General features: G+C 40.1%; 1 protein-coding gene across 4 annotated transcripts in view; it reads right to left on the reverse strand.

Moving 5' to 3' along the window:
- The window catches only part of PAK3 (p21 (RAC1) activated kinase 3), a 351,152-nt gene that overhangs the window by 116,718 nt on the left and 209,732 nt on the right, over positions 1–24,702 (reverse strand). For 2 of the 4 annotated variants that reach the window (XM_049767581.1, XM_049767577.1), the window contains exons 1-2: positions 22,014–22,233; positions 20,869–20,969 (exon numbers count right to left, since the gene is read on the reverse strand). The gene's annotated coding sequence lies outside the window, so the exon portion shown is untranslated. Of the gene's footprint in view, positions 1–19,756; positions 19,878–20,868; positions 20,970–22,013; positions 22,234–24,702 lie in introns of those variants that run through there. The other 2 variants (XM_049767579.1, XM_049767578.1) reach the window with 2 other exon arrangements.

A 24,702-nucleotide genomic window follows, 5' to 3' on the forward strand; every position in this document is an offset into this window, starting at 1 on the left:
GGGAGGGGCAAACCCAGGGCCCCACAATATCAGAGACTCCAACTCACGTAGGCCTATAGCAATAAAGTTCACTGCAACCTGCCATCATTGTAAGTGCTGGTTTAGATATCTCCTGCTCTGACACCATCACAATAACACCAGCTCCATGTCCATACAAACTGAAATTGGAAATAAAGGCACCAATATCATCAGGCAAGTAGGCCTATTCCTAGGAACATGCAGTCTAACTCTTAAAGGAATGTGCATGTGAGAATAATAGATCCCAATTACAAAGGAGAGGTCATATCTGTTACCATAGCACCAACAATATGGCCATTTAAGGAGAATACATTGCCCAACACTTGCTTCTTCCATTTGTTATGCCTGGCCACTCTGATTGCCCAAAGATTACAGGTTTTGGTAATATTACCAACTAGCAGTCTCTGTGGATGCCCTAGTGGCCTTTATTTATAATATTACAAAATGCATGTACCCACTAAAATCTCTAGAGATATATAAAAGAGAACTTAAATGATTGATACAGATGCTAATGCTTCCACCATATCTTTCTGATACTGGCCCGATAGTTAGGTCCTGTAGGAGTTACTTTATGGCTTGCTATTTTTCCTCTGTCCAACAGAGAGAGCAAGATGGCTGAGAAGCATTGACCCTTTAGATAATATAGCATTGACCCTGAAGAGAATATAGCAACATTTCAGTCTTAAGCAGCTCCCTTGCCCCTAAATTTATGTGGTCAAGATCTACACAGTGGTGTGCTGAGTTTATGATTCCTCCTCCAGCCACTTCTGCAGCCCATAATTCAGAAGACACATTTAAATTGGGGCCACTATGATACAGTGCAGGGAAGCCTACAACCAGGGGCTGAAGAAATGTCCTCAATCCATGACACTGTAGCTTCTGCTCTCCAAGCTGGAAGATAAGAGCAGGCAGCTGACCCATTATTGTGCCATTCTGAAAAAGTCTCATCTGAAGAATCCCCAAAATCCAAGTTTCCAGCTGAAGTCCATGCTGCTGGAGTATTAAGCCAACTTAAAGAACATCGACAACATGCTCATGGCCAAGGAGCTGCAGAAGTGCCTCAGCTATGGTGTCCTATGGTCTGAAGCCATATTCCTGGAGGTCCTGCCTCAGAGGAAGATATAGTGTGTAGACGCCATGAAAAAGTATGATCATGACCCTCATGTTTTGCTAGCAGTGGCCAAGCTGTTCTGGAGTGAGCAGAAGATTACCAAAGCCTAGAATGGTTCCACTACACATTTAAATTTTGTTTGTTTTGTTTTTGTTTTGGGGCCACACCTATTGACACTCAGGGGTTACTCCTGGCTATGCTCTCAGAAATCGCTCCTGGCTTGGGGGGACCATGAGGGAAGCCGGGTGATTGAATAGTAGTCAGTCCTAGGGTAGCGCTTGCAAGTCAGACACCACACCTTTAAGATCAACTAATAACTAGGGAACTCCTGGGCCATCTTCTACAAGTTTGAACTGCAATGATTTTCTGTCATGGGTATTCCCAATATCATCAAAATTGATAATGATCCAGCCTACACTAATAAAACTTTTGAATCATTTTGCAAAGAATGACAAATCAAATATATCACTGGTATCATCTATAATCCTCTAGGACAAGCCACTATTAAGCATGCTCATAGAACTCTCAAAGATAAATTATTAAAAAAATAGAAAAGGGAGTGTGCCTTAGCTTGATTTCCTATCCTTAACATTAACTTCTTTATTTTTTTAAATTTACCTCAAGTATAATGTGATGCACCTGCTGACATTTTTTTAAGATTTACATGTTCAAAAAAAATTCACCTATGTAAGTAAAAGTTGATAAAGATTGGGTAGCAGGCAACCTAATTATTCAAAGGTAAGGTCATGCCTATATTTCTACAGAGGAAAACTCCCAAAAGAAACTTTTTCTATTATGCCTCAACAGAAGTTGACATCTGTGATTCAGAAAGGCTTTTAGCTTTTGCATCACTTCAAGAACCAAGCATCCTATTGTTTTCAAGCATTTATACATTTCTACAGGAGTCGGAATGCAGTTATTTATCTTTTGGACCCAATAAGAACCCAATTTTGTCATTTTTCCTATCCACTTTTATATAGCTGCCTGTTGTGTACGTAAATATTTTAGGGGATTTTTATGTTTTATCTTCTCAGGAGCTTGTAGCTGATTCCTTGATACATGTTTCTGGTTTTAGACACCCTGTGTTTAGGTTAGAAGTTTTCCTTTACATTTTCCTGTGATGCGCTTATGCAAGCAGCCGCTCTTTTATTATTGACTAGTTTTTCCTTTAATAATTGTAGACAATATTGTGTCTTTACTAAAAACAAGCAGGGGAATTGTTGTGTATGTAAATATTTTATGGGATTATTATGTTACTGGCCCTACCCTGATCGGTGATTGTGCCCTACCCTAGGGTGTGACCTGGCATTCTGACCCCACCCTAGGGTGGTACCTGATTCTGCTTCCACCATTGGGTGGTATCTGATCCCACCATTGGATGGTACCTGATTCTGGAGGATAAAAACAAGGGTCTGTGGAAGGCGAGGGGCTTTTGGCTGGAACCGATGCTGAGTCTTTGGACTTCAGTCTTGTCCACCGAATAAAGCTAATATTTCCACAATCCTGACTGTCTGCGAGCTGTTTACCCGCCGTTTTACCTCAGAACCATCGGCTGGACAGGGTGGCAGACGTGTGCTCCGAGCTGGAGGGGAAAGACCTCATCCTCCATCCCTCCATCAGTCAACCTCTTCAGGGGCTGACTTGCAACAGATACCCAAAAGTGTAAATCTTGCAACCCCAAAATGCCCGGGGTGAGCAGGAAAAAGTCAGATGATCTCATTGCCCCAGATCCTAAAAGATCAGAGTTTTTACTACTTGAAGGAAGATAATTAAATATTTAGCCTTTCTTTTGTATAGGTTTTAACAATCCCCTACACTTGGGTCACCTTTAAACTAACAGTTTTTTGTTCTAAGTAGTTCCTTGATGTTTCAATTTTTCTCTCTTTGACGTTATTTTCTGATTCTATTTGTTTTTATTGTTTCTATAGCTATTAAATAGCTTTTATTTTTGTTCTATACCTCTTAAAACTTAAAACATGTTGCTATTTTTACTGTTCCTAAACAGAATTTCCTTTTCTTTTCTGATCCCTTGGCAATGGAGTGAAAACAACCTTACGAAGTGTAAAAAAACTGCTGCTTTCATCAAGTCTACTACCTACCTAAATCAGCTTCTTCGACAGTGGTCCTGGCTCAAGGACAGGGCTCTTTTGACTTGCAGAGGAACATTGACTTCCTGCCCTGTGCTGATAGATTATGTCATCAGCTGAAATCCTTCAGATCTGAGCTACCTAAAACATGATTGGCAGTGTAGAATAATACTTGGATACTGTTATTCCTCCTCCCTCCATTTTTTTCTAAGGGAAGGGGAGGACATATAAGGAAACATACTCTTATGGCCCATGGTCAGCCATAAGTGGCTACTTTCTAACAAGTAACTTTCGACTTGCATGAGGTTTTGTTTGCATTAGAACAAATCGTCTTCAGCATATGTTTTGATTTCCCAAGTTTCAACACTCATATAATACTGTCTTTCCCCCCAAGTCTTTCTGACTTTGGAAAGCCTTAAGAATGAGATCATAAGGCCACATTCTCATTTCAGAGACAAATATGATATTTCAGTAGAAAATACAGATAAAGCAAAAATAGCATTTGGTACAAGGAGCTGGAGTAAGCAGTCTTAAGAAGTAATTTTTCAGCAGTTCCATAAATAAGTCCGTAGTCTTTATTGTGGCATATAACATATCCTTACTAAAATTGAGGGAAAAGCTGTGTGTTTGTAATAAATATGAATCTAACAACATTTATTTGTGCTTATCTTTATAAATTAAGCCTATTATATTCTCTACACAATATAGTCAGCTAGTAACAGATTGATTTGTGAATCTTTAACATATTCTTTAGACACAATATCCTATACTTTACATCCAGTTTACTAAAAAATATCTGTAAGTTATATAGTTGTATAAAGAGAGGAAAAGGAAATATACTACGTACATCAAAAGTTGCCTTTTACTACAGAAGGAACAAACTACATGATTTCTTCTTGATTTTTGCTTGATTTTTATTTTAAATAATTCTGAGACCTATTATTTTTGAAGAATCAGGTAGTAACACTGAGGATATACATACCCAAGTGTGCATGTTTTATTTATCTAAATAAATATCTACTGAAGTTAGTAGATTGGTACTTGGAATAAAGAGATACATCTCTGGCCCTAGTTGAGATTACAGGCTTGAGTTATGAATGCCATTTATGTCCATACATCATATATCGAAATATGTAATAATTATGCAGATAAATATAATTAAAAATAAGTAAGGACTTGTCTATTACAAAATAAAGAGTGCGGGCAAAATTCCTACAGCAGTTAAGAAAAGGGCATTCTTTTCTTTTACATCAAAAATTTGTTCTGATAATCTTACCTCACACATTCAAAAAAGTTTGCACCTTTGTTCCAAAGATCATTACTGCCTTGATGTTCATTCTTAAGCCACCAATATCCATATGAACCAGGCACTGCTTCAGGCAGAAAGGGCATCTTTTATTTTATTTTATTTACTTATTTTTGGTGTTTGGGTTATACCCGGTGGCACTAAGGGATTACTCTCGGCTCTGTGCTCAAAAGTCGCTCTTAGCAGGCTCTGGGGACCATATAGGATGCCGGGATTTGAACCACCACCTGTCCTGCGTCGGCTGCCTACAAGGCAAACGCCCTACCACTAAGCTATCTCTCTGGCCCCTAGAAAGGGCATCTTTTAAAAATAATAAATAAAATCAATACATGCCAGTCCTGTACATAGAGTTCAGTTCACTGGAATAGCAGGTGCACATATATATAATGGAAACACACTGTGATGAAACCCAAGTAGGCACAGGATCACTTGGAAAATTAGAACAACAAGAGTACCCAGAGTTCCCAGAAGGGTCAGAAGACAGAGCACTTAAGTGGTCTATTGAAACATAAGTAGGTATTCACTAGAACTTGAAAAACACACAGCACTAGTGTAGGAGACTATTCGCCAGCATCCCACCAATGGAACTCCCAACATACTAGGTTATTTTTCTTTACCCTTGTGTCTTTTAATGCTGAACTCAGTGATCGTTGGAGAAAAAAATCTAAGCCGCTAGAAGATAATAATATACAATACTTAAAAAAATCCAGTACTGATCTGGGGGATAGAACAAAGTTTAAGGTGCTTGTGATTATAGCTACAGCTGCAATCCTAGTCAAATCTCAGCACTGCATATTGTTTACTGAGTTCCTCCATATATGGTCCCTGATAAGATAGCCAGATATGGTCCCTAGAGGTAACTCCTTGGTTTTGAATGCAAAATATGCATACAAAAAGCACAGGTTCCATTCCTAGCACCTCACATGGTCCACTGTGCACTGACAAAAGTGAGCCCTGAGAATAGAGCCTGGAATAGCCCTCAATCACTGCTAGTTATGGACCCAAACAAAAATATTCATCATATCTCTTCCTAGTGCACTACAAAATGAACTAGTATGACTTGTCATAAAGCATTTCCTAGATTTATAGCCAAATGGAAAACAGAACTCTTTGAGATAAATGTTTTTATAACTTAGGATAAAAAACTCTTTCATGTAATTTTAAAGAACTAAATAAGTCACATCACATTATGAAGTTTTTACCAGGGATTATCTTTTAGTTAGGTCTGGTATATACCCAAATTAATTGCCTCCACCTCTAACTTATCCGTGTATTGAGGAAATCATTAAACCTTCATAAAACTAGTACAATTATTTATATTTTTATATAAACACATTTTGTATTTTATTTTTATTATGTAGCAGGTAAGCAAAGGATGCTATAGAGGAGAGAGAAGGATAGTGTAGGAACTGTGACTCAATCTGCCTAGAGTAGTCAGAAAATACAGTAGTTGAGCAGAGCAATTTAGGGTAAGAGTTTATCAGTTTTTCATTTCCCGAAATAATCTTATTATAACAGGGAATGGACATGATACTTAGTGCAAAAATGAGAACAGTTTACTACAGAATGTCAGAGGACACTAAACATCCTGATAACTATAATTTCACAGAAGATATGCTATTTCTTTGTTATTTATACTTTGGCCACACCCAGCGATATTCAAGGGTTAGTCCTGGTTCTGCACTCAGAAATTACTTCTGGTGGTGTTTGGGGAGCCATAGGGAACACTGGGATTTGAACTTGGGTTGGGGTGTGCAAGATAAGTGCCTTAGCCACTATCCTATATCTCCAGCCCCAGAAGAAATACACTTAAGCTTAATCAGGAAGAACAAACAACGGGAAGGTATATTTTGTGTATTATGAATGGCATGTGCTGTGAAGCAGAAGATAGTAAAAATAATGTAGCATATTATAAGTATCATAGGTAGTTAGCATGATGACTACAGCAAAGGAGGAAAGGAATAAACAAGATTAGTAGAAATCCAATTAAAAATTAAGAAGGTCCTGTATATCTTTCTATGTGATAGGGATACTTTTTGTTTTGGGCCACACAGAGAAGTGCTCAGGGATTATATTTGGCTATTCTCAGACCATATGGGATGCTGAGAATTGAACCCAGGTCAGCCTTGTGCAAGACAAAATGACCCTCCTGCTGTTCTATATTTCTGGTTCCTAATTCTAGATAGTTTCAAGCAGTGGGATTGACTTAGTAGTATGACTATGTAGCATATATCTAAGGTAGAGCCCTGGGAAATTTTATTTCCATGGAGTGGGTTATCCAAAACATGACATGGAAATAATTTTGAAGAAACAACAACAGAGAAAATGAGCCAATAGAAAAGAAATAGTCAATATAGGAATAAAATACAGTAGAAGAGGTATTTCAATAAAGGCTTCTTTTAGACATTAGACCAAGTTGGTCAGGGTGCTGGACCTTGAGAACACAAATCTCAAGATACTGAACAGAAAATTGGTGTAGAAACACTAGGCTCAGAGGTTTAAGAGGGGTACTGACTTGATGCTTTTGTGGGTTTTCCATTTCGAGTTACAATTAACATAAAATCGTATACATTTAATGTAGATGTGACGGCTTAATACATGTATACATTGTGACATGATCACCATAATCAGGTTCACAAATTCATCACATAACAGTTAACCTTTTTTGGTGATGGGGTGTTAGTAAGAATATTGAGAAATTCAGCAATTTCCGTATAAACTAATTTCACCTTTAAGTATGTTAGATCTCTGCCTTAGCATTCAGTTTCAGATTGAGATTCCAAACTATCCTCAGTTTTTCAGTAAAAGCAGTAGCTTAGAATGGTAGTCTTAAAAACAATAAAGCTGGTATGCTGCAAAAATTTTTGTGGGTCCCTTGTAATAGCAACCTTTGGAACACCAGTAATCATATTCCTAAGAAATAGTGTATGACTGCATAAAGGAATGTAATGGTTTAAAGGGAGGTTGTCTGGAACACTTTTGTCCCCAGAGCATAGTAAGGAGCAGCAAAGAAATTGAGTGGAGGAGAAAGTCGGATGTGGAAATAATAGGGACAAGTGTCTAGGGGACTCAGGTGCACTGGTGGTGCTAAGGACAGAACTAAATGTTCAGACTATGGAGTTAAAAGCAACGAAATTGTGTGTCCCAACCTGTAAAAAACAAACTTAAAAAGGTCCCTGTTATAATGGCAGATGGGGTGGGGTGAGGGGTAGGCATGGGTTTGACTCTGGAAACATTGGTGGAAGTAGCTTGGCATTAGTGGTGTGATTGGTGCTGAAATATAGTATGTCTAAAACAACTCTTGAAAATCACAATGCTTTAATTAAAAGATATTTAATAAAAATAATATTTAATAAAAATAATGGTCAAACAATAATAAGATTTTAGATAGTCTATCTATTTTGAACTAATAACAAATCAATAGTTCTAGAAAAGTATGCTTCTAAAAACAGAACTTGAATACACATTTGTATAAGTGAATATACAAAAGAGAACAGTGACATCATTGGTAACTCAGTAATCATTAAACCAGATATATAACTAGAGGGAGCCAAAACAAATATATAAGCATCCAGCCTTTGAGAAATATTCACCACATAACATGTGATTATAAGCTGTAGTAAACTCTAATTCACATGTGGCAGGAATAATATTGCTAGCTATAATCAATATTCTCTATTAAGACAGCACATTTAAGACAATGCCATTATAGCAACAGCTAATATCCTTGATATTAGGAAATGGCTCAATGGAGAGTTGGGAATGCTAATGAAGAATACTGTACATAGAAATACATGCAAAGGTAAAGGAAATGTTTGGAATGAAAGAAGTAAGTACCTCCAGATAATGCCAATATTTAGTGGCTGGAAGAGAAACCAGAAAGCCCCAATTAAGTAGATTACTGAATAGAAGATGTTATAAAAACCAAGAAGCTTCCCTGATTACGTTTAAGAGGTAAAAATCAATTTTTGTCTTCTTTCCATAAAATTTATTCAAAGCTGATATCCAGTAATTCTGATGACAGAAGAGAAACCACGAACTACTGTGATAAGTCTGTTGATGTATTTCAGTAGTTTTAAGAAGTCACAGAGTCTAGAGAAGTACTACACAAGCAGCATGAAAACAATGACAAAGCATGTCCCCAGAAATAGTTTTCTTATGGATGTGAATGTTAATACTATGGCTATGAGTATCTATTGTTGTTGGGCACTCTTATAATACCACATTCCTGGCACCGTTACACACAATAAACAGAGAAAAAATGTGTAGTTTGGCTAACAGCTAAAACATAGCTAGAATTTAAACATGTTTTTCCTACAGAAAGATTCATACTCAGTTCAAATAATTTTCATTTGCTAATTGTAATCACAAAAGATTTTGTTGAAAATGATACAAATATTCTCTCTGGACTAGTCCCATCTCAGCCTATCTAGTGGTGCGTAATCAACTTGGGTATATGCCTTGACCCTATAAATCCATTTCCTCATGAAGAAAAGGTATCTACTTCACCAGTATGTTGTGAAGATCAATTATCCATATATTAGAAGTCTTTGAAATAATTTCAGGTATTCTACTAATAGAAGATAGTCATAATTACTACCAAAGACTTCACAAATCTTAGGGATGTGAAAATCTTTCTGTAATTTACTGACAAGTTCATGGACTCTTCTAAAACATATTTAAGTATAAGTTCATATACCGTACATAAACACATGTACGACTAATTCAGTTTTACTTATGAAATGTTTGCAAATATCAGATCACCACCAAAGTCACTTGGTTAGTGCCTACAAGAATAAAACTATATAATATCTGTTTAAAATAATAAATTAATAAATAAAAGTCCATACTTTTATTATGCTTCATCAATTACACAACAATTTTAGATATGATTCAGCTTGCTACAGCTTTTACATAGATATGGATGTTCTTTTGGTTTCACACTAAATGAACTGTGCCTCTACTGTGGTGTCTGGGACCAAAAGTCTAGAATGAGTAGATCTTCTACTCAGAAAGTAAACATTTTAGTATTTGAATCAAGGACAGAAGTGCCTGTGGCTCAGAGAACCCATTCTTCCTCTGCCAAGTTCTGTACCATCAAGTGATGGTGATAATTATTAAGATCTCAAGGATAAAAATTAGAGGTAACATTGAAATCTACATGAAATACCGCTGCAGTAGCTAGATAAACATGTTCCAAGATAACAAAGAAATTGAGGAAACTTGCCATGAATTAGTTCTATTTATTTCTCTTTTAGTGGGAATAACTACTAAAGACTTAAAGGAAATAAGGCAACATGTGCTGAAGATTTAGATATTTAGGTCGAAAGAAATATACTAGTTTTCTCCTGTGGGTCCTATCAGATATCCTTATATGTCCTATGTTAATCCTTTACTATAGGCCAGATATTGTGCTAAATGCTTCCATATATTGTCTTATATGGAATATAACTATGACATGAGAAAGAAAACCATTTCTTTTTCAGATGAGTTAACTAAAGCTTAAAGGTGATACACAATGGATTAAAACATCCCATAGGAAGTGTTCAAACTGGAATTCAACTGCTAATCTAGAATACTCCAGAACTGGTGCTACTAGTGTTTCTGTCATAATGAACGAGGAACGTATTTTGAAAGGCATAACATATCAGATAAATGCTAGGAATGGAATCTTCTAATTTTGAACTTCTTGTGGCATTTAAATAAATATAGCAGGTACATGTTATTCTAAAATGCAGCTTTTTCTGTAAATAAAATAAATTGTGCTTGTCTCAGTCTATCGACAGAAACTATCTAATGCAAATTTGTCAAGCTATTTATATAAAGCTTGAGGAGGTCCTGAATTAGGTGGTAGATAAATCTTAAATAAGAGCCGTATTTCTTTTTATTTTTTTAGTGGTTTTTGGGTCACACCCGGCAGTGCTCAGAGGTTATTCCTGGCTCCAGACTCAGAAATTGCTCCTGGCAGGCACGGGGGACCATATGGGACTCCGGGATTCGAACCGATGACCTACTGCATGAAAGGCAAACGCCTTACCTCCATGCTATCTCTCCGGCCCCGAGAACCATATTTCTTTTAAGTCTGTGTATAGCAAAGGTCTATATTCTTGGGGCCTTAGGTGGAAAACAAATAGCTCTGTTATACAATCTTCTGAAGAAACAGCACAGTGGTGTGCTCCCTAAAATTATTTTTAGATAGATTTCCTAAAATTTTGATGGTTGTTCCCAACTATTCATGAGCCTTAAAGCCTTTGGATACTGAAGACATTGGATTGCATAACAAAAATTCTGCCAGCTTCTTCAAGCTTGTGGATAATTACTTTATACTACATTTTATGTGGTGAATTTATTATTCCCACTTAAATTAAATACCTTAACGTGGAAAGTATATTTAAGTGGAAAAGCCATTGGAATTCTGGGACTGAGGAAAAGAGGCACTGAATCCGTCATGACAGCATGCTTCTGCCCAAATCCACCTTTCAGTCTGGCTTGAAGAGAGTTTAGGAGTTAAGGAAACTACTCTGCACATAGTCAAGCCTATTTAATTCCTAGTACCACATATCATTCCCCAAATATCACCAAGTTTGACCCTAAGCACAGAATCAGGAAAAAAAAATCTGAGTACTTTTGTTGTGTCCCCTAAAGAAATGAAAAGGGGAATCCAAAATATGATGTTATCAAAGTTCTCATTACCAAAGCAGGTAGGAAAGAGTTAAATGTGGTCTGCCAGAATGATCAAAAAGCAATTTCAACATGTTATGCTCGTTTTTTATTCCAGGGACTAAAGTAGGGAAAGACCTGAACTAGGTGTTCTTATATTTCCACATACTGTCCTATAAAGTGTTTGTAAATTTTTCACAGTTCCGGTGGGGAATGAATATGGCACATAATTCTGGCACCAGGCTGCTGAATGACTCAGCTACTGGCTCCCTCCTGGGTTTGGGGGCTGTTTCACCCTTTTCTAGGGAACTCTACAGCCTCACTGGAGTGCATGGAACTTTCTTCAGCTTGTTTTTACCCACGCCTACTGAAAATTTTTCTGTTAACTTCGTAGTAACAGCTGTCAGCAGTCCAGCTGGGATTCTGGATGCACATGAGCACTCAAAATAGAAATTGATTGTATCATTTTGATAGCCCATTAGAACATTCTCTTCCTCTTTTTTCAAATACCACATTTCAGGGTGACAGGGTCTTAAGACCTGGCTAGATTACAGGTACTTGCTGGGAGCAGACATGATATTTCCAGGTGCTGTACCAGAATATATTACAGACCATAAATATAAAATCAGACACACAATTTTTCAATGGAAATCATAGAAAGTGGGTAGAAAAACACATTTTTCACTCTTCTTGCTCTTTTGGAGAAAGAAAATGAGATGGAAAGTTAAATTAGAAAACTTCCAGAAAGCATATATTTCACGTAAAATTGTATTTGTTTTTGGATGAAACAGGGTAAGGTTTAGTTAGAGATGATTTCTATAAAAGGTAACCAAGGAAAAAGAACATAATACTTGGTCTATGGTTTTGTTTTACTTCTATTTAATCTTAAATTATATTCATTTTTGTCCAGGAAAGATCTGATAACCTGGGTGAGGCTGACATTTTTCTTTTGGTCTTTGGTCACTACCTGCTGAAAAATGTTGTGGCAATATTGAACAAAGCAGTTCTAGCAAATATGAAAAAAGTGATGGTAGTTACCCTATTTTCTTAAACTATGGGTAGTGATTACATAATGGCTCACATAACTTTAAAAAATTTTGAAAATATCTTCTTTTGGGGCCGGAGAGATAGCATGGAGGTTGTGTTTGCCTTGCTTGCAGAAGGGTGGTGGTTCGAATCCCGACATCCCATATGGTCCCCCGAGCCTACCAGTAGTGATTTCTGAACACAGAGCCAGGAGTAACCCCTGAGCACTTCTGGGTATGACCCAAACACCAAAAAAATACCTTCTTTTAAATTAAATTTATCACTATTATCAGTAAATGTCTCATTTGTATGTCTAACGTATATGTAACCTGAACTGCATAAACATTTCTTAGTGAAAAGGGATCAGAAGTGGAACATTTAGGAGGTCTAATTATTTTTGTGAGGTACTGCCTATGATGAAGTATGTTCCGGTCTGTGTGTCAGTGAGAAAGTGTGTGCGAATGTGGCAATGAGTGTGATATCTGTGGAGGAGTTTGGAAAATTAAATATGGGCATTGCAGGAGAATGTGTGCTATCGTAAGCATATGTGAGTCAACATGAGAAGTACAGATAAATGAAATAATCTCAGTCTGGGAGGGTCAGTTAATAATAAGACTGTTTCAGTATAAGCATTTGTGTCCATGGAAGCGTTTGGGGAAATGTCAATAGGGGCACAGGATAGTGCATTAAGTGAGAGTAAGTAAGGGCGAAACAGACATAGGGATCCTTGTGGCAAAAGAATCATATGTGGATGATGGTGCAGAATGTGCTTGAGTCTGAGTCTATGTAGCCATGTTTCTGACAAGTAGGTGTGAGAATGCATGGATGCATCTATGAGAATAGGCTGTGAATTTGTATGTCAGCTTGGTTACAGTGCAATCACAGGTCAGTTACTATGCATACCATGATATGTACAGTTATCTAAGCATTTGTGTGTCAACACAAAGGTGAAAAAATGTAAGAATGTGAACAGTTGGGTAGTGTGACAAGACCAGTGTGACTATATGAGAGCTTTAGTGTGACATGTAAATGAAGATATATAGTAGCTGTGACTGTACACGGGACTGTATGAGTATATAACTGTGCAGTTATAAATGTGAGTAAAAGTCTGCAAGTATGCATATACAGTGTGCCTGTGAATTAATGTAAGTTCCAATTGAGAGAAGATATATAACGTGTCAGTGTGACTGCATATGCATATGAGTGTGAGGAGTGGCCATGTGTCTGTGTCAATGGCTAAATTTATAAAAAGGAAAAAATGCACAGTTGAATTTGATGATGTGTGCCTGTTAGTCTGATAGCAACTATGCCTCAGTATAAAGAAGGTAGGCGGATGAGTTTGAATGCGAGTCAAATAAGTATTTCCATCTAGAAGCATCGTTAGATGTTAAAGTAATAAGGATTGCTCCACCTCTAAGTGCAAAAGCATGCAATTCGAATTTTAATCCCAAAATACCAAAGGGTACAGTTTTGGTAGCTCCCAACACCACTTACTGGGTGTACCAAAAAAAGTAGAAATACTGTGAAAGTGCACATAGGTAAGAACTTGAAGGTTGGGTATACACCAGCCAAGCATGTGTATCAGTATGAGTGTTCCTATTTATATTGATTGTGTGACGTCAAGGGATCATGGCAGTGTGAAATCCCAGTTAAGGAAGTAAATAGTATAAATGTACAAGAAATGAGAATCATTGTGAGAGTGAGTGTTTATGAGAGCGAACACAGAAAAATATTAAAACAAGTTGGGATGCTGGGCTGGAGAGGTAACACAGTGGGGAGGCTGACTCAGGTGTGCTCCCTGATGAGCACCATTAGGAGCATTTCTGGAGTAAATATGCAGGAGGAACCCCTGAACACTGGATGTGGCCTAAAAATGGGGGGAAAAACTGGGATACTTAAAAAAAATCTCCACAAGCATCTTTACTCCAGAGCCAAAACATAGCATGTGTCCATTTATAGGTAAGTAAGGCAATTCCTCTCAACTGCTATCCTCTCGTAGCTACAAGAGTGAGGATTATCTATGCCTGAGCTAGGATTGCTTTTCTAATCAAAAACAAAAAGAAAGCATTATTGGGAAAAATACCTAACTTTCAGAGTTGCCTAGGATAGTTTTGGAAATGGTACAGAATAAAGACAAATTATTACAATGTCTTTTGGTAGGAAGCTTACCACAGGAGAGGGATGGGGAAACTGGGGTGGAGAGAACATTGAGATATTGGAAGGAGGTGGACTCTCTGCAGGAAGGCATGCAACTTGTGTTATACAATTATTAAAATTAACAGTATGGTAAACCATGATGCCTAAAATAAAATTAATAACCAAATGATCATGGTGTCTGTCATGGAATGCCCAGGAGAGATCTAGGCAATTGCTTTGATGTTGTTAGTCCTAGTTACCTCTGCCAGGCTTAGGCTGTAGAGGATTTCCTACCGGAGCATCCCTAGAAAGTGGAATGCAGCATTATCTGGAAGGTTGTAATTTCATACTTTCAATTTCTCAGCTGAAACTCTGGAGCTCTCCCTCCACAGAAACACCTGCCACTGAGCTCGTGTTCTCTGTCCTGTAGTTCTAGGACGAGCTCAGTGAGAAAGGAACTCGGGGTGAGCTCTTGTTTTGTTTTTCTTTTTTGTTTTTCTTTTGAGGTTTTGGAAATGTTCTTGCTTTGTCCTGGTCGCTATAAGAGATGCCTGTAACTGATAAAGAGACAGGTGACAAGACATAGAGAGATAGAGGGGTGGTGTAGGAAAAAAGCTAGGCTGCATAGAATAGCAACCTAAGGCCAACTGAAAGAAGAAGCTATGGAGTTTACCTGAAAGGCAAAGGCAGATGGATGATCAGAGAAGCTGAGCATGAAACCTGAGAGGTTGGGAAGAGAGATAGGCAAGTCCACATTTAAAAGCTGCCAGATTGCCAGATGACTATTATTGTTCATATATTATATACAATTTAATATATATTATATATTATATATTTATTATATATTATATATTATTAAGGTGACCAGAGGCGTCTGAAATCTAGTTCCTACCCCTGAATACCATGGGCAAATGTATCTAACAAAATGCATTGTCCAGAAACTGTGCAAGATGATTATTGAAAAACAGTAGGAAAGCAAGGTCTACCAATTTTTTTGCAATATTTTCTAACCATGGTCCCCCTTCTGACAGTGTTTCTTTCCTCTAGTTCCTGTTTTGACCAGTTGTCCCCTAATCTCAAGTTGTGGCCCTGCCCATTTATGTGATTTTTAACCTGTGGCTACCTTAAAATATCCTGGAGACCTAAAGGGGCCATATGTACCCAAGTTGGGTAGACAGCAGAATGAAGATTCTAAAGTTTGAATTAATCCTTCTAGGTCCAGATTCTATGATGGAGGCAATAGGGATACACGTTGAATAGCGAGGGAAATTTAAAGTTATGGGGATGTAGAAATGATAGAAACTGGTGAATTTTTATCATGATTGAAATGGCATTTTCACTGGAAAGCAGGCGGAAGGAAAATGACAGTTTGATGAGAAGCATGTCTGTATTATACTGAAGCCCTTAAATGGATTTGTAAGGGACTTGGCAATAATTGATAAGGCATTTCTCTTATACATCACAAGATATAGGTAAAGGCTGTCATGCTCAGATTAGGGAAATAAGAAAGTTAAAAGACGGAAGGGAGGTTAAGCCATAATTCTGGGTTAGAGTCCTAGGCACGATCTTGAGAGTGGGAGCATCGGTGGAAAGGTAGAATTCATGTGGCTTTGGGGATCCCTAACTCCCTATCCTGGAATTCATTACTCACCTCACGCCACCACCACTGCAGAACCTCAGTGCAGCTGGACACTGGCCATGAGAAGGGGCCGGCCTGCTCTCAGCTCCAAGGGATTCAGTGCTCGGCAAGAAGCAAGGACTCAGCTGCTTCCTTGGAGGAAATCTGCCAAGAGAAGCATTGTGGGCACAGTGGGAACCACGTTCCCCACTTGCTACTCATCCCTAGTCCAAACCCAGAATCTCACACACGTACTATAATAATTTTCTAGAAATCTCTTCACGAAACCAACAGAAAGATGAGAGGTCTACTGATCAGCAATGTGACATAGCCACATCTGCTTTAAGTCACTCTGGACAAACGCTGAAAGGATTCAATCAACTATTCCTGATGTGAGATACCTGCATATTAAGAGCCCAATGTACAATAGGAAACTGAGATCATGGCCAATTTTCCTGAAGACATGTCACCACTATTCAGTTGATTTCACTTCTCAACTCCAGATCTCCATATCCAAATGCATTCCTCTTCTTGGAAACCTCTTTCACTGAGGTCACTGTGGGGGGGAATGCTGAGTTTCCCCAAATTGTTAATATCTCACAGCTACCAAGTTCTACCTTTTGCCTGCTCCTAATATCCAGTACAAGGGCTTTCTCCAGCTTTTAATGAATATATACATTTTTATCCACAATTTTCCCTATCTCACCCTACAGAAATTTCCATGCTCAACTGGAGGTAGGATCTATTTATTCCTCCCACTTCTGCCAATTCTTATTTTCACTGAAGCCTCTCAAGGAGTGGGATCATATTCTACTCAATCAGGCCACAAATTGTGGAGCCTTTTATATCCACCCCCCTTTCCTCCATGGTTTGGATGCTTAAAATTATGGCATCATTTAGTAATTCCCAATAAAGCCAGATCAAGGCCAGCACATAGTTTACTAATGGAAACCAGAATGTTTGCACAGGGTCCTAGTTGAGAAACATTGATGCATATGTGGATAACTAAGAAGACAGTTAAATTGAAGTTTTAGGTAGCAAAGAGTTGTTCCATAATTCACAGTTAACCCTTCTAAAAAATGGCCAAGGCCTTCCAACTGCCCTTACAAGACTCTAAAGCCCTTCTATCCCCCCCCCAATATCCCTTGTTTCCCTTGTACTTTCTACACATGAGAACACCTCAAGCACATTCCCAAATTCGACCCACTGTATGTTGGAGTGATGTACTAGCACCCTGGATAAGTTCGCTCCCCCCCCAAGGAGTCTGGTGGGGTAGGGGAGAAGGTATGTCAAAGCTATAGAGAGATGGGGTGAGCAAGAATGTCCACATGAAGCACTGACCCATCTTCAGTGCTGAGTGTTGGTCATAGAAGAGAAAGCCTGCATCCATGAGTGTGGAGAAAATTGCCAGGGTAGTTATAAGTTGTATACAATTGTCTATGCTAATAACCAAGCAGCACCAGGTTTCTGAGCAAGAGTTTTTCTGAGGCTTACCTCTCCTCCCCACAAACTCATATATGCCCATCTGTCACATAGGTATATAGTTGGCCAGTACACATGCAGAACTTGTAAGACACAGCCTAGTATCCCCCCTCCACTCACCTGCCTACAGCTGTAGGTTAGTTGTGTTGAGAGTGTGTTGTTAGCACATGCAAGGTCAAGCGCCATGCCCTGTGTCTGGATACATCTGTGAGTCTTTTGTGTATAGAGCCTGCGGTGTTGTGGATATTATGTGTTCTGTGTAGTATCTACAGAATCTTGTGTCATCTCATATTATGTGTACATGTCAGTTGTACTATGCATGTAATGTTAAGAGGCACCTCATTGCATGTGCAATAGATTTACTCTATGCTGGTTATATGCCATGGTTCTAATCCAAATTGTCATAGGTCTGTGCTATGCTGTATTTGTACCCACTGGAATATAGGGTCAGGGTCAATATTCCATCTACATGGTCTTATGTTGTGCCAACATCTATCTAGAGGCTAAAAATAGCACATCACTGAAGAGAGGGAAAAGGAAGATGCAGACACCATTTTCTCTGTCACTGCAGGTGCCTTGCTCAACACTAAAGGTATCTGGGAAAGAATTTGTACAACAATTTGCAGGCTCAAAGTAGTAAATTTAGAACTGATTCTTTCTCTTTAGGCTCCCTATAACATCTATATGTAAGAGGACCATCAAGAAGCTTTAGTTGTCCAAGAATTTCCTTCACACCAACTGAAAGGACTGAAGCCTTCCAGAATGTTCGATTAGATGTGGCTATCTCCTTGTGGCTGGGGCAAGGGAGTTCATTGAAGTCACTAGAGGGCACACGTGTGCTGATGATTAGGGAGGGTGTCCTAAATTTGAAGGTAGAGAATGACAGATTCCTACCTGGCTCAGAAAGAGATGGGAAGGCAGAGACAAGGAAAAAAAGATGAACAAATAATGAAAGAAAACATGATAAGCCATGTTCTTTTTTATCCTTACCCCAAATCTTGGTATACTAAAAACCAATTGGAAATACTGCTTCTACCAACTGCACATTGTTGATAGAAACTGCCCCAGAAGACTATTAATCTTCTCTCCCCTCCTATTTTCCATTCACTTTAAATAAAACCATGACATTTATTTTTCCCTTCCAAATAGGCGGGAATTTTTAGAAGAATGTTATTTAGAAGGATAAATTGGGAGCGGCCCTGTCTTAAATGTACCTACTTTCAAGAAAAAGTAATAACCATCCTAGAAATCCCTAGCTTACTGAACCCCATCATTTGAAAATTAAAGTAACTTTGACCCACATAATGGCAGAAACACACAGACCAAAGTCCCTGGGCTGTACCTTGTGATAAACTCCATACACTCACTGTAGGTCCTCTCATCTCAAAAGAGCATCATTCTCCAGACCAAAGCTCCTCCCATTTTATGCAAAGCCTGGACTTCTCCCTCAAATGTGCAAGGTCCAAGGGTGGACAGTTTTATCCTAGTGTTTATCATTTAAGCTTCTCCGAGTCTGCCTTTTGAATGAATTCCTCGCTTGAGCACTATGTAGTCCATTTCTATCCAGTTTTCAAGCTATACATGCCATATTTTTATTCTCACCTTCAGTTGTAGCTATAATAATTTACAAAACTCATCACTCTGGGCACCGGGACAATCTTTCCTGAATAAAACTGACAAAAATGTCTAAATGAGACTCAATCTTTTGCACTGATTAACTCTTCCATTTACACTTGCACTAGAATGTATTTGTGGCTCCAGGAATCACTGAAAATGTAAATATGAATGCCTTCCAAAGTCAAGCAAGGAGTTATATAGAAAGTATATGTATGTCAAGAAGAAATGAAAACAGACCCAAGGGTGATTACATGGTACCAATAAATCAGATCTTAAGTGTCTTGTAATTACCTGGTTGGAGATTTAAACTTCATACCTGAAATGGTAAACTAAGGCAGTAAAGTGGGTGACAAGCTTTTCTCACTGTGAACTGGAAAAAAATCCTAGAGCCAAGTTATTTGACTGGGAATAGAAATCCAACCGTAGAAAATTAAAAACCTAGCTTCTGGCAGGTGAAGAAATTTTGGCACAACAGGGCAGCTGAAGCTTAAGCTGTATTCGAGACGCCTCAACAGCTGAACTTACCTTCTAGGGCAGTGATTTTTGCCCTCCCTTGCATGCACTGGGTCCTGTAGGCCCCCGGGAAGAAAGATTTTGAGGGGACTGTTTTTTCAGAAACAGGAAGAAGTCCCCATTCTTAGGACAATACTTCCGACTTGGCCCTGGTCTAGCACATGCAAAAACAGTCAACCTACCTGTCTTGTCCAGATTTGGAGTTCCCCACATTCCCTTCTCCTTTCCCAGGATGAAACAGCGGGGTGTTGAGGCTGCAGCTCATCCAGTTTCCTCCTCTTTCCCTTGACCAGTTACTGGCTCCTGAAGTGGGTTACACAGTGGGAATGCTACTGAATTCTGGCCTATTCAAAATGGTGCTTTGAGGGAACCGAGCTGCAGGTGCCTGAAACACCACCAGTATGCCAGGTTACCTTCGAAATCACTCTTTGGACTGCACATGAAATGATGGCTCTTAATTTTTCTCCCCATGCCTTTGTTCAAGCTATTCATCTATTCTTACCTATCCATTATATCTGATTTATAGATGATTTAACTATTTTTTTTGGCTTTGGCTGTCTCCTTGACCAAACAGTAACTTAGTCTCTTTTTAGTTTTGGGGCTAAATCTAAAATATTCAGTTGTGACTCTGGGCTTTGTATTCATAAATCACTCCTGACAGTGCCCAGGGGACCATTTTGGATGTCAGAGATTGAGCATGCATTTTACTCTGGACCCTGAACAGCTTAGTCGCTGACGAAGAGAGCCCTCACCCCCAAATTATCCCCCACTTCCTTCACTTATCACAGACTCCCTCATCCCTCCCCTGCAGACCATCAGCAAGGCTTTTACTTTGTGTACCATTTGTGCCTCTGGCCAGTACAACCTGTGGGAATGGTCACCTAACCAGAATGTTTTTTAGGTCATGTGGCTCCTTGACTGAAAATCTGTCCCGAACGAATCTCCTTTATCTATCCTGCTTCTCCTTTGGAACCCACTGTTTGCTTGGAGGGTCTGTCCCTTCGTGTTTGGCATTTCAAGGTCTCCCTTGCCTTGAGAGTCTAGGTTGTTGTTTTCACTCATATGCCCCCAAGTTATTTCCCATTTTGCTTCTTATAGGCATGTGGGGGAGGCAGAGTATGAGATTTGCATCCAGAAAAGGGCTTTCACTTTGCGAGGCTAGATATCTTCATCATCCATTCTCCCAGGAAGCTACTTTGACCAAAGTTGCCCCTCATTAGGAATCACAAGCACCAAATTGAAATCTGCTCATTAAAATCACTTCACACATGGCCCAGTCAAATCCCGCACTAACCTTTAGGCCTGGCTCATCCTAGCAGTGCTGTCACGAAACAGGAATGGACCTCCTTCTGTTCCAGCACCTCAGGCAGTCAGACAGTTGGCCTGGACTGGAATCTGCAAAACCATGGAGGGGGCAAGACTGACATGGCTAAAAGCGTCCCTGCTGAGAGCCACCCCTTTTTCATGCTCCCCCAAGCAAGCCACTCACCCTTCTCTCCTTCACCTTCTAAGGACCACAGCCCAGAACCCTCAAGTCCAGATTCAGGCACTGGAGTCTGGAAGGTGGGACCAAAACATCAAGCAGGGCTGCCAGCCTAGCCTTCCCTCCCCAGCACACCCACCCAACTGTTCCACTTCCCCCCAACTACTTGTCAAAGGAATACCCAGTGTGGGACCCACGTAATGAGAGCCCACTCAGAAACAAGGCAATGGCATTTGAGGGTTTAAGGGGGCTGGAAAAGTAAAGGCTCATGGTTTAAAAATTCTGACAAAGACAAAGGTTACCTAAGGCACCGCGGGATTTGTAGGGACACTATGGCATCGTCCAATATCCCACGCCTAAGGATTAGGGCTCCCCCACAAAAAATGTATATCAAATTTTCATGATTGGGTTAACAAAAGGCAAAGAAAAAAAAAAGGAAAAAGGCATCCATTTAAAAAATGGTCATTTTTCTTTGGCTCAGGTGGCGCCCAACCTTCGAGCCCCGGGCCACAGCCACACCCCCTCCTCTAGGCTAAAGGGGGGGCGCCATTCGCCACTTACGCCCGCTGGGGAAGGGGCTGGCAGATGGTCCCCTAAGGTCTCCTGCTGGCAGAGCTTTGGGGGGGGATTTGCCTCCCTCCCGAGGCCCAGGCCACCAGCCACCCCACTTTGCCCAACGCCCGTCCGTCCGCCCGGGTCCAGGTCACTGCCCGACACACCCACTTGTCTCCCCCCAAACCCCGAAAGCGAGCGATCGAGCAAGTTCAGCGAGCAGCGCGGGGTCTCGAGGCTCCGGAGAAGCAGCCACGGGGGAGGCCACGAATCCCTGATGTGCTGCCACAGTGGAAGGAGGGGCCCAGACCAGACGAAAGGCTGCCCAGCGCCCCCCCCCCCAATCCTCAACCACCACCCTCTCCCCGGAAGCCAAACCCGGCGCCCCCAGTCCCGGTATTTACCTGCCACGCGTCCAGCCACCCAGGCAAGACCTTGGCTTCTGCGATCTCGGGGCGCTGGGGCTGGCAGGGCACAGGGGTGCACCCCCCCACCCGCAGCCGCGGGCCCAGCCCGCACCCTCCCGCCTCCCGCCCCTTCCCCAAAAGGCGTCTACAGGCCCCGCACTCGCCCCGCAGCCCCGCAAGATCGGCAGACGACAGACGCCCCGAGCTAGAGCGACGACACCCCCGGACCGTCACCCGCTGTCGCCCGCGGAGGTCGCGCCTGGCCGGGCCACCGGCGAGCCCAGCTCTGCTATGACGTCACCCGGCTCTGCACCGCGCCGCAGCCAATCAGCGCGCGAACCCCGCCGCCAGCCGGCCCTGAGTGGGCTACCTGGGACCAATCTTTTGTTTCCGGGCTGGAAGGTGTTGGAGGGGGGTTGCCGGGGGGGCCCCCGATGGGGCCCAGGCCCAAGCGATGGAAAGTTCTAGAGCAGCACGCCTGGAAGGTGGGGCTCTGTCACACCAGGGCCACACCTGATCGGGGCTAGGGGAAAGTGGGGGGGGGGGGAGGTGGTCTTCGTCTTTGTCCCCCGACTCAATGGCAATAAGGATCTGAGGGGTCAGCGACATTTGGAGGGAAGGACATTTTATAGGGACTCAAGTAAGGACACACCTCCCTCCCAGGCCAGTGACTGATGGTGATTGACTGAGATTTTGTAGGACATCAAACTCACACAGTATTGAGATTCCATGAAACAGCACTTCGACATCATGACGACTGTTCTTTTCTGTACAGGTTACATGTCTCAAAACAACATTTAGCCAGAAAATAGCCCTACTAACTGTGCTATGGCTCCAGCCCTGCAAATATATTTTCTTTAAGAAAACCCGTATGCCATTTTAATTTTTATTGGGAATTAACCACTCCATATTTGAAAAAAAATTGTAGTCTTGGACTCAAATCAAGAGCTACATGCAGTCTTGTACATAGCAAATGCTTGATACTCATGTATGCCCACAGACATATTATAATCAAGGAAATGAAAAATGAAGTGTAAAGAAGCCTTCAAAAATAAAATGGAGGGCTAAAGAGATTGTACAATTCCTGAAGTGTTTGCCTTGTACAGTGCTGCTGGCCCAACTTTTAGCCCAGTACCTCATACAGTCCTGCAAGGTTGCCAAAACTCATCACTGGCCCCAGAGCCAGGACTGAGCCCTCAGAACTGCTGGTTATGCCGCCCCCAAAGCACAAAAAATATAGAACTGGCTTTTTGAATCCCCCTTTCCTTCTTTATCACAGATTTAAAACATCATTCTCCTTTTACTCAATACCTAGTATCATTCCCATTTAAAATGATTTAAAATAAACCAGAGCAAAGAAGCTACAACAAGTATTTTTTGTCCTATATCATCTTGTGTCCTTCTGTGTGATTTTCTCATGACTACCATGGCAGACATATTACTTTACTCTCAATCTTTAGATGGATTTTTGTTAGCATTATAAGGAAATAATTGCTACATGTTGTTCACTGTTCAAAAATTATATTCACGTACACTAGAGTGGATCATGACCTACTTCAATATTTGAGTATGTGAGGATAAAATAATCTTAACAACAATAAGTTCGAAAGTGGAGAGGAAAATTAATCCATACTCTTACTACTTTAACCTTTTTTAATATGATGTACTCATTTTTTCATGCAGACAGATTCGACATTATAATTTAAATGCACTTATAATTGTAGACATTTTTTGTAATTGTGGATAACGATCTGTTGTTCTTTCCTTGCTACAATTTACTATGATTTACATAATATAGCCAATTCCTGAGGAGGTGGGGTATGGATATTGGAGCTGCCAGATACCACTTTTTGAGTTGGATTTTTAGAGGGTTTGAGCATCTGCAAAATTCTAAAGATTTATTTTAGGGAGAGGATGAAGAGAAAAAATTACACACATATAATAATGATAGGCTTTCTCATAAAATAGAGCCTTGTCACACATACAGCAAACAACTATGCAATCTCCTAGCCCCCCTGATTATTTCTGAAGGATCGCTTTACATTTCGGTTTTTATTTCCTGAAACATAATATGTATATGGGCATACATGACTATTCAGCATTTGCTAAGTAAAAAGCTGGATATGTACCTAGATCTGGGTGCAAATACCATGATTTATTTTTCAAATATGGGGTGCTTAATTCCCAATAAGACTTTAAGTGCAATACTAGTTTTCTTAAATATTTGCATGGCTGGAGCAATAGCACAGCTGGTAGGACTTTTTCCTTGCAAGCTGTATACTTGGGCTTGATATCTGACATCCCATATGATCCTCTGATCCTACCAAAATTGATTTCTGACTGCAGAGCTAGGAATAACACCTGATGGCTGACAGGTATGACCCCCAAAACAAACAAACAAAAATCAGATATTTGCTTTAAAAGAAATTCCTAAGAAATTATTGTTTCAAATTATGCATTTTTAAAAACATGTGACCTCTGTCTATATATGATTTGTATGTGCTCATAGTATGTGTTTTATGCAAAACCTCCTATCACACTTTCCCTCAAAATCCAGATTGAAACTAGAATGCTTCTCTTTTAAAAACTCTACAAATATCTTTTAAAGTTACTTTGGACTTAAGCTAATCCATCACATGGTTTTGGATTTACAAAATGATGATGACAATAACATAAAATATTACTT

Source organism: Suncus etruscus, chromosome X (assembly GCF_024139225.1).
Source record: "Suncus etruscus isolate mSunEtr1 chromosome X, mSunEtr1.pri.cur, whole genome shotgun sequence".
Lineage (NCBI taxonomy): Eukaryota > Metazoa > Chordata > Mammalia > Eulipotyphla > Soricidae > Suncus > Suncus etruscus.